The sequence below is a fragment of the Sceloporus occidentalis genome, unplaced genomic scaffold (genome assembly GCF_023333645.1).
Source record: "Sceloporus occidentalis isolate IW3139 unplaced genomic scaffold, rSceOcc1.0.p SCAF_2, whole genome shotgun sequence".
In the NCBI taxonomy this organism is placed as follows: Eukaryota; Metazoa; Chordata; class Lepidosauria; order Squamata; family Phrynosomatidae; genus Sceloporus; species Sceloporus occidentalis.
In genome coordinates this window covers 210,879,836-210,890,144 of record NW_028316982.1, presented here as the reverse complement: position 1 = coordinate 210,890,144, position 10,309 = coordinate 210,879,836, and the positions used below count along the sequence as shown (strand labels likewise).

The 10,309-nt window shown below is 39.3% G+C and overlaps 1 pseudogene; it reads right to left on the bottom strand.

Annotated features, from left to right (window-relative positions):
- Nucleotides 1–5,646: 5,646 nt before the first annotated feature.
- On the bottom strand, nucleotides 5,647–7,019 carry LOC149319661 (kinetochore protein Nuf2 pseudogene; annotated as a pseudogene).
- Nucleotides 7,020–10,309: the final 3,290 nt, after the last annotated feature.

The window sequence follows — 10,309 nt, the reverse complement described above, 5'->3', positions numbered from 1 at the left end:
CAAAATGTTTTGGGTCATTCCTAAATGGGACTATAGCAGAGATGTAAGATCTGAGCTTCACAAACATCACTGCAATGTTTACATCAGGCCTTGAATCAAAGAGTAAAATGCATTCATCATAATTATTTTATTAAATGTCTCAATTTATCCCTGATGATAATACCCAATGTATTATAAGAAAGCTAATCAGAAACAGAATCTCAAATGGCAAACCCTGAGCTAAATTTAATTGACTGTTCTCATCCGCAAGCTCAAAAAGGCAATTTAATCCTGTTTACTCAAAATCAACTTTTATGTTGTGAAAGTCAAATAACAGAGCATAGAAACACCATAGCAGTTATCCTTTTATTTGAACAGCATGACATTGCCTCTGTGTTGTTATCTACACAGTCAGGAATGATATAGTTTTAACTCCAGTGAAAGACCAAATTATGGCACCCTAAGGTAAATAGAATTGAGAGCACCCAGACATCAGAAAGGATAATTTTTACTGATTTAATTGTGCAACCAATAATAGACTTTAAAGCATTCAAAGAAAATTGAGTTTAAATATACTTACAAACTTCATCTGACTAATCAGGAGGGAATATAGTAAATGAGTAAAACAATGGCATGCTTATTTGTTACAAGCCATGGGTATATGTTTATTTTTAGAAAGGGTGAACAACTGTGGTCTCACAAATGCTTTTGTATGGCTCCACATTATTACTGATAGGGCTGCTGGGAGTTGAAGATGAAAACAAATGTGGTAATCCTAGCTGCAAACACTGAATTATTTCTACCTTTTGCACAATCTACCCACTATTCATTAAAATATCATATTTTTTGAAGAGCAATTGTTTTGGGACCTGAGAATGAACCTCTCCCCCATGCATGAATATCTGTTTGTCTGTCTGTTTATCAGTCTATATATCTTCATTTATCTTTTTCTCTTTGTCTCCATTTATCCAATATCAATCTCCTTTGCTACAGCTTGAATCTAATCATGTGTGGTATATGTTATAAATGATCATGGAGACCCATGAAAAAAGAATCTGGGGACCAAATATACTGTATACATAGGAATAAATGTATGCATAATAATAACACAATAATCCTAATATAAAATGTTTTTTCTCTTGAGCAGAAAGCAAAAGTATTCATTACCATGCACACCACTGAGTTGCACATGCTTTCATTGGGCTTTGCCACAAGCAGCTCAGGCCTATGGATACATACAGATATAAAACTATACAGGTGTACTTATTTTGTTCAGTGGGGCTTAGTCTCAGTTAAGTGCCTTCAGTGGCATCACTACGGTTAGTGTTACCCTAGTGCTGCAATTATCACCCCCAGCCTCGGAGCCACCAGGTTAATGTTCCCCCAGGAGTAGATAGGGCTGCAATGGAATACAATGTCTCTGGTCTACTTGCCACCAATGTCTGGTAGACTGGGGCACTTTCAGGGACCATGTCCTGGTCTACTGGTCTTGTTCACAAATTTTGAAGAGGTCCATGTGCAATTTGGCAATAGGAAAGGCCTTCAGGAGTTTGTTGCAGCATGCCGACAGTGTCTTGGCCAGCCTCGTTACCACCTTCAAGTGGGTGGAGTGGGTTCTTCTCAGGACATTCATTCCCCAGGAGTCCAGGTTTTTAACTCCAGTAAAAGACTGTGGAGCTGTGGAGAAGTGCAGAAGTATAATCCACATCAAAGGGCTGACACCCCCCCACACCCGAGGTGTTACCTAGTATGAGCCACACCCCTGCCCCCTAGAAGTGCCTCTGAGTGCTTATAAGATTGCAGCCTGTCAATTAACTGGATGATATTCAGAAGTAGCAACTAAGTTACACAGACATCTTCCTGATGTTTGGCAATAGGATGTCCAGAAAGCCTTGTGCTTATTTTATTTATTTATTCAATTTTGCTGCAAGTATGATATCAGCTATACTTCTTTATATGAATTATTTTGTGACTTGTGTATTGTCAGCATCATATAATTTGAATTGAATATTGTTGACACACACACAGTGGTATATATTACACTCATTAAAAGCTTATTTATTTAATTTATATCCTGCTTTAATCCTGCAACAGAGCCAAGGCATCTTACAAAATTCACAATAGATGATAAGCTAAAAACTGACAATTATACAAATTTTAAAAATTAAACATCCATTCTTTTATAAATACACAGGAAAAAAAGATTCCATCTGAAAATTAGGAAGAACTTTCTGACAGTAAGAACTGTTCAGCAGTGGAACATGCTCCCTTGGAGGATGGTGGAGTCACCTTCTTTGGAGATTTTTAAACAGAAGCTAGATGGCCATTTGTTGGGGATGTTTTGATTGAGAATTCATACAAATCATTGATCTCCGCCAATGAGAGGTGCCCACAGCGTTTGTTCTCCATCTTCAACTCGTTGCTTAAACCTCCCTCTCCTCCTGTCTCGTCATCATTCTCTCCTAATGACTTTGCTAATTATTTCGTCTCTAAGATTACCACCATTCGCTCTGAGATAGTCCCTCCTGATTCCTCTTCCGCTCATAATATTCTTTCACCCTCCCCTAACAAATTTTCTGTGTTTCCTCCTGCCTCTTTGGATGAACTCTCTACACTTCTGAACTCTTCCAAACCTGCTACCTGTCCTCTTGATCCAATTCCTACTCGTCTTCTAATTTCTGTAGCTCCCTCTTTTCTTCCCTCGCTTCTCCATATCTTCAATCTCTCTCTCTCTACAGGCTCCTTCCCGTCGGACTTCAAACATGCTCTCATTTCCCCAATTTTGAAAAAACCTTCTCTTGACCCCTCCTCTTTGTCTAGCTATCGTCCGATTTCTCTTCTCCCCTTTCTTTCTAAGGTGTTGGAATGGGTTGTTTATTCACGCTGTCTTGAGTTTCTTGAAGCCAACTCCATCCTCGATCCCTTTCAGTCTGGTTTCTGCCCAAGGCATTCCACAGAGACAGCTCTCACTAAGATCTTGAATGACCTTTTACAGGCCAAGGCTAATGGCCTTTACTCTGTTCTCATCCTTCTCGATTTGTCTGCAGCCTTTGACACCGTTGATCACTGTCTCCTAGTTGACATACTCTCTGACCTTGGGTTCTCAGACTCTGTTCTCGACTGGTTTAGATCTTACTTGTCTGGCAGATCTTTCGCAGTAGTTGCAGGCGGTCAGACTTCTTCTCCTGTTCTCTTATCTGTTGGAGTCCCCAGGGCTCTGTTCTGGGTCCCCTTCTGTTTTCTCTCTACACACTGTCCTTAGGTAAACTCATTAGCTCTTTTGGTTTTTCCTACCATCTGTATGCCGATGACACCCAGTTATATCTTTCCACCCCTGACCTTTCTCCAAGGCTTGAACAGCAAGTCTCGTCCTACCTCACAGCCGTCTCGCAGTGGATGTGCCATTGGCTTTTGAAGCTCAACATGTCCAAGATGGAGCTTCTTGTCTTTCCTCCTAAGCCCACCCTTCAACACTCCTTTTCTGTCTCTGTGGACAACATTTCTATTCAACCAGTCCAGCAAGCCCGCAGTCTTGGCTTTATCTTTGACTCTTCTCTGTCGTGTATCCCTCAGATGCAGACCACAGCCAAGGCTTGTAGATTCTTCTTGTACAATATTGCTAAAATCTGACCATATCTCTCCGCCTCTACTGCCAAGATCCTGGTCCATGCCCTAGTGATCTCACGATTTGATTCCTGTAACGTCCTCCTGGCTGGGCTTCCTCTTTCTCACCTCCGTCCTTTAATCTCTGTCCAGCATTCAGCTGCACGCATTATCACTTCCACCCACCGCTCTGACCACATCTCTCCTGTGTTGGCATCCCTTCACTGGCTCCCCCTCCCTTTCCACATTCAGTACAAACTCCTGCTGTCGACGTTTAAAGCCCTCCGTGGGCTGGCCCCCCTTACTTAACAGACCTTCTTTCTCCTCACCTTCCCACTAGGGCCCTCCGTTCTGGTAGTCAAGGCCTGCTGTCCCAGCCCAGGATTTCCTCTGCCCCATCCCAGATTCACCCCTTTTCACTCACTGCCCCTCACTCCTGGAACCTTCTTCCCACGCGAGCAAGAGCCATCACTTCTTTAACCAGCTTCAAAACGGAGTTGAAGACCATTCTGTTCAGGGCAGTGTTCCCAGGCATTGCATAATTGTCACTTGCTATTTTATGTTCTTTTTTTTGTCTGTTTTATTGAATCATTTCCTGTATTACTATGTATTTTATATGTATTATCCTACTAGAGATGCCCCTTCCCCACCACCACTCCCTCTGTGTCGTGTCTTTCTAAATTGTAAGCCTGAGGGCAGAGAACCGTCCAATTAAAAAGATTGAATGTACAGAGCTGTGTAAATTTACTGCGCTTTATAAATAAAGGTTAATAATAATAATAAATAATCTATGGCAGCGGCTTGGACTGGGTGGCCTTTGAGGTCTCTTCCAACTCTGTGATTCTGTGATTCTATTCTATGATTCTATTGTTAAAAACTGTCTTAAAATTCATGTAAGGCATACATTAAAGCATACAAAATAAAAACAGATGTATACGTCTTTGAAGACCTCTCTGTCATGTGATTAAAATCAATCAACTTCCCAGCAAAAAGAGTCCAGAGAGGAAATTATGGAAACTCTGAAGGGGAGAAGTTCCACAGTCTACAAGCAGGCACTGAGAAGGTTCTCTCACTTGTCCTCACCAAGTCCAACTCTAAAAGTGGTGAAACTGACAGAATAGCAAGTATATTTCTATACCGCTTATCAGTGCACTTAAGTACTCCCTAAGCGGTTTACAAAGTGTTAGCTAATTGCCCCCAACATTCTGGGTACTCATTTTATCGACCTCGGAAGGATGCAAGCCTGAGTTGAGCTTGAGCCCTTTTGCTGGTATTGAACTCGCAACCTTATGGTTTGTGAGTGAGTGGCTGCGGTACAGGCGTTTAACCACTGTGCCACCAGAAAAACCCACATCCACTCTATTAACGACAAGACAAACAGTTTAGCACAGAAAAAGGTTCCTTGGAGTTAGGTGGAAAAGAGAGATAGTGTTAGGTGTCATCAGCATAGTGCTAACACAGATCCCAAAATTCTCGATAACCTCTCCCAGTGGTTAGATATATATATTAAACAGCAGTGGGAAACAGCATTGAACACTGAATGATTCCACCAGCCAATGACATTTGTCTCTTCCAGTATTGTCTGCCTGAGTTCACCAAGGAGCGGCAGGTCAGGCCTGAGGGGCAGGAGGTACAGCTGCAGTCATCTATTGGAATTCTATCTGCCACACAAGGTGCCCCATCCCACAGGCTACAGTTTGAAAGTGCATATTTAAAAGTGGATAGATGGGATAGAGTAAGGATTCATTTGATGTACCTTTCATCCTGCTGCTGAAAAGTGTCCCTTCCTGAGCTGGCTAAGTTGGTCTCAGGTCTGAAGTTGGAGTCATTCACTTGTTGTGCTGGGGGAGTTCTTTTTTCTTTCTTTTTTTGAACAAAGTGCTTTATTTAACGAGATTAACTAATACTACAACATCTAATCTAGTAATTAATAGGGCCTGAATCCCCCCTCCCTCACGGATGAAAATAATTCTTAATTTAAATTATTTTCTTCAGTTGAATGATACTCTAAAGGTGAATGTTTTAAAAATTATATGAACAAAATCTGTTATCAGAGCAATTAAGTTAAAACAGCTTAGATAATTCAGAAATTTTGTCTTCTCTTGCAAATGTATAGGTGTCCACAATTCTTGCCAGATTTTCATAATATTTCTTCAAGCCAGCCCGCAAGCTACAATAAATCTCCTGGGCTTTTAACTTCTCTTTTTCCAGATTGTAATGTAGCTGGCAAATAGCACTTTTGAGGCATATGATTTCTTCATGAGTTTTTGTCAGCTTCTCACAGACAACACCTTGCTTCTCTTGAAATTTCTTGCAGTTCTCTGTTATTGCTTACTTTTGTTGCTCAGTATCATCACATAATTTTTGAAGTTTGTTAACCATCGTGGTGAGTTTTTCCTTTGTAACAGTAACCTTTCTTTTCAAGGACATTTCTTCAATTTTGGCATTCATTAATCCATGTTAGCTATTCTCTATTTGATCCTCTAGTGTTTGAATCTCTGCCAATATATTCGATAACTTATTCACATTTGTTGCTTGGATTTGCATTTTCATTTGGTACGACTGTATCTCCCATTGCCACAATGGAAAGATCTCTAGGTCTCTGTAAGCTTCATACTTCTCACTTACTTCTTGCTTGTCTCTCTTGATTTTCTGAAGTGTCTGTTTCAGTTGTTCTTTGTAATTAGTCAGCTCCTCTGGAGACTCTGAAATCTTTGACTTCACTTGTTCTTGTTCTTCTTTTAGTTTACATATGGCCAATTTTAGCTCATTCAGATTCTGTTTTTTCTGCAAATTTTATTCTGTTTCGGTAGATTTCTTCTTGCAAAATTCTCGATTTCTGTGTATATTCTTGGGTGAGTTTTTGCCTCAGCTCCTGAATATCTTGAGATAGTTTCTTCATTTCTACTTGTTCATCTGGAGGAACAGAATCAAGCTTCTCTAGCTTCAGTGTTACATCCTTGATTGCCATTTGAAGTTGCTGCTCTTTTTCCATAGCTGATTTATATGTTCTGGATTTCCAGGTAGACCTCAAGGCACGATTGGCAGAAGTGAAGAAAATTACTTATGCCACACCAAAAAACAAGCTGTCCTCATTGCTTTTGGATTTATGACATCAGCAATCTGGAAATCATTGATGCGGCACATTGGAAGAAATTGCTCCATATTAATAAACAGATTCCCAATGAGAAGGAAGCCTTCAAAGAGCTGAGGATATGTAGTTTCAAATGACACTGGCATCATGCTAAAGACTACCGGACGGATTCCATATACACTTTGTAAAACTCTCATATATATCATATGCAGAACCTCAGGCTTAACACTGGAAATAAATCAGTTTTGGAAATGTTCATGTCCTCGGTTCCAGTCTGCAAGAACTTGCTTATGTGTACAATAATATCATTTTCACTGTAGATCAGAAAAGTACAGTCATCCATTTTGCTGGCACTCATGCTGGGGGAGTTCTATATCTATGCAGAGACCATTCTAGGAAGAGTGACTCTGGACTTCATGTTTTCCATGATTACTGCAGTTCTGCCCCATTTAGTATTTAATAATTGCTGACCAGTTTTCTATGTATGGCTAGATGATGGTGATGGTGATCTGGGGCTGGATGACCTTTCCATAGTTCTGTTATCATGGATACATCACTACCTGGTGGGGTTTAGACTCACTGGGACTTAGATCCACTCCAGGGATGAGAGAGTGATTAATATGCTAGTTAGTTAATTAGTTAGGAGATTAGATAGTTTTTAATATGTAGTTTTTAATCTTATATTGTTTAATCTTGTTTTAAGGTGTGTGTGTGTGTGTGTGTGTGTGTGTGTGTGTGTGTGTGTATTTTAACTTGTTGTATGCTGCTTTGATTGCCTGGCAAAAAGCGGGATAGAAATAAAAAAAATCTATTTATTATTTTTATGTTCCACCTCAGGAGGATCATGGATCTGGATGGATTGCTGATATATCTCTGGGAATTTCCTGTCACCAGTTCATGTGATCCTGTTGAAATCCAGGCTAACTCCTGGTACACAGAAATGGCCAGGGTGGTGAACAGGATTGCACCTGAGTATCACTTCAGTGATGGTTTATATCTCAGGCCAGTCCCAAAGAAAATGTATTTTCCTCATCCCTTTAGTTGCATGACATAAAGAGGCCTTTCCAGAGATCTATCCTTCACCCCCAAAGAGGGTGCCATAGGTTTTCACCTAAATCCTATATCCCCCCAAAACCTTCCTATTTAAGATACCACCCAGCCAATTGTCCAAGTCCCCAAATAACTGTGAGAGTATGCAAAGGGGAGGAGGGGAGAAAATTCCTACCCAGCCCAGATGGCAACCAGAAATCTCACACTACTGATAAGGCAATGTTTCAGAGGAAAGAAAGAGAAGAGGGGGGCATTCAGGCCTTAAATTACCTTGGCTTCACTCCCCGCCCCTCTTCATCACTTGGTCTCCATTCTAATCACCACAAACACACATCCTCCAATGCAGGCTATGCCACTTGGGGGAGTGAATTAGGGAAAATGGGATAGTATATGCTTTTTTTGGAGTTCATCCTTGCAAGAAAACTATGTTGTTGTTTTTACAATGGTGGAAATTTTATAAAGGATCTTATGTAAAGTATAAATTAGATAAATGGATAAAGTAATATTTGAGTTAGATAAGAATTTGAAATAATTGGTTTGGCCCCTTAAGGGACCTGATTTTTGTTGTGTGGCTAAACTGATGAGTTTATTTAGTGCATGAGCTGGAGTGGCGTAGTGGTTTCAGTGCGGATTGCAACTCTGGAAACTGGGGTTCAAATCCCATCTTGGCTACGTTAACCCACTGGTGACCTTGGGTGAGTCACACTCTCAGTTTCAGAGGATGGTAAGAGCAAATCCCCTCAGAAGAAACTTGACCAAAAAAACAACAACACATTATAGGGTCACCTTAGGGTCGCAGTAAGTCAGAAATGACTTGACAACACACAACAACAATTAGTGATAAGAATGTTACAAATCAAGAAATAAAGGAATTTAGTAATGGAATATGTGTGAAAGAATTGCAGAAATTCAGTAGTTTTAGGATTTTAAAAATAGTAGAGCTCCAGAGTGCTGTAGAGGTTTGAGGGTTGGACTATGTATGACTCTGGAGACCAGGGTTCAATTGTCCACTTGGTCATGAAACCCTGGGTGAGCTTGGACAGGTCACAAGCTCTTGGCCTCATAGGAAAGCAGTGGCAAATCTCTTCTGAACAAATTTTGCCAAGAAAACCCTATGATAGGGTCACTTTAGGGCTGCCATAAATTGGAAATGACTTGAAGGCACACAACAACAGCAAAAAAATGAAAGAACGATGTAGAAATACTATCTATTTATACTTTGCTTACAGAGCAGATGAATATCATTTTTAAGTTAGAGGAAGTCAAACTATTTTATAATTACAGTCACCAGCTACCAAGTGGGAAGTCATATATATTCCCTTGTCTATGTGTGTTCTTTTTAGGATATATTTATAGTTGTAATTTGCAATTATAGTCTAATTGTAGTATATTAGATAAGTTTTGTGTTTATACATTTTCCCTTGTATGAATATGCTAGAAAAATATATTCTTAAAAACAACTGATTCAATGGGTCAGCTCTAGCTAGAATTAATCTACAGGATCTCAGGTGTATACTAGGAAACAACATGAAGTAATTAACATGTAGCTAAGGATATATGTCTCATCCTCTTTTTTTCTTGAAATTTAACTTTAAAATTCACTGAACCTCCTTTTTAATTAAAGTTTCTGTGAAAGACTTTCAAAATACAACACAATATATCTTTAAAATATAGAGAGGGTGCCAGATCAGGACCATCCCAGGCTCTGAGATATTATATTTTAGTGAGACCAGATAAGTATGTATAGGATTGTGGATTTAGTGCCTAATAGGTGCCAGCTATCTATTCCTTCTTTCCCCAGATTTCAAACACCAAGGAGACAATATTTGAAATGACTTTACTATAAAAAGGCATGAACATAATTATTTTCTCTATGGAATGTAAGGTTAATTAATAGGGCAATAAAGAAAAATCTTCCTTTTCCTATAGGTAGCAAGGGAGCTCTATTTTGTTGAGGCTACATAGTTAAATACCCCTCTTTGGCAGTAATAACTACCATTTTGGAACTAAATAATATCCATTTAGTTAAGTGTATCTAGAAGCTGAATATATTAGGTTTTACTAATGCATGCAATTAATAAGAAAAAAGAAAGAGTGCCTTTCCAATCTGGGGTCCTCTTTCCCATTATTTTAATCTGTTGAGATATGTCTGCTATTTATGATGCAATATGTACCCAAAGGACTCAAGGGATAGTTAAAACATTTATATAATCATAACTTCAGATAAAACTTTATGAATACAACTTACATAGAATCAAACAATATTTGGCATACTGAACATGAATAAGGAATGAGCATGAAATTCCAAGGCTATGAATCAAGGAATTGAGGGGGATGAGACCTACAGTAGGTATGCCTTCTCTGTTCTCCCCTGGCTAGTCTTCAGCTTATAAGTGGCTGGGCAAGGAGGCTGTTTAGTGGATGTATTTTATATTTTAATAGCCACTAAATGTGTGTTTAATTAATGTTTAATAGGATTTGGATATTTTTTTATTTGCTACACTTTATATTGTTTTTGCGAGCTACTTCAGATGACATTTTGGGAGAAAGTAGGATGTAAATTAATCTTAAATAATTGAAAGT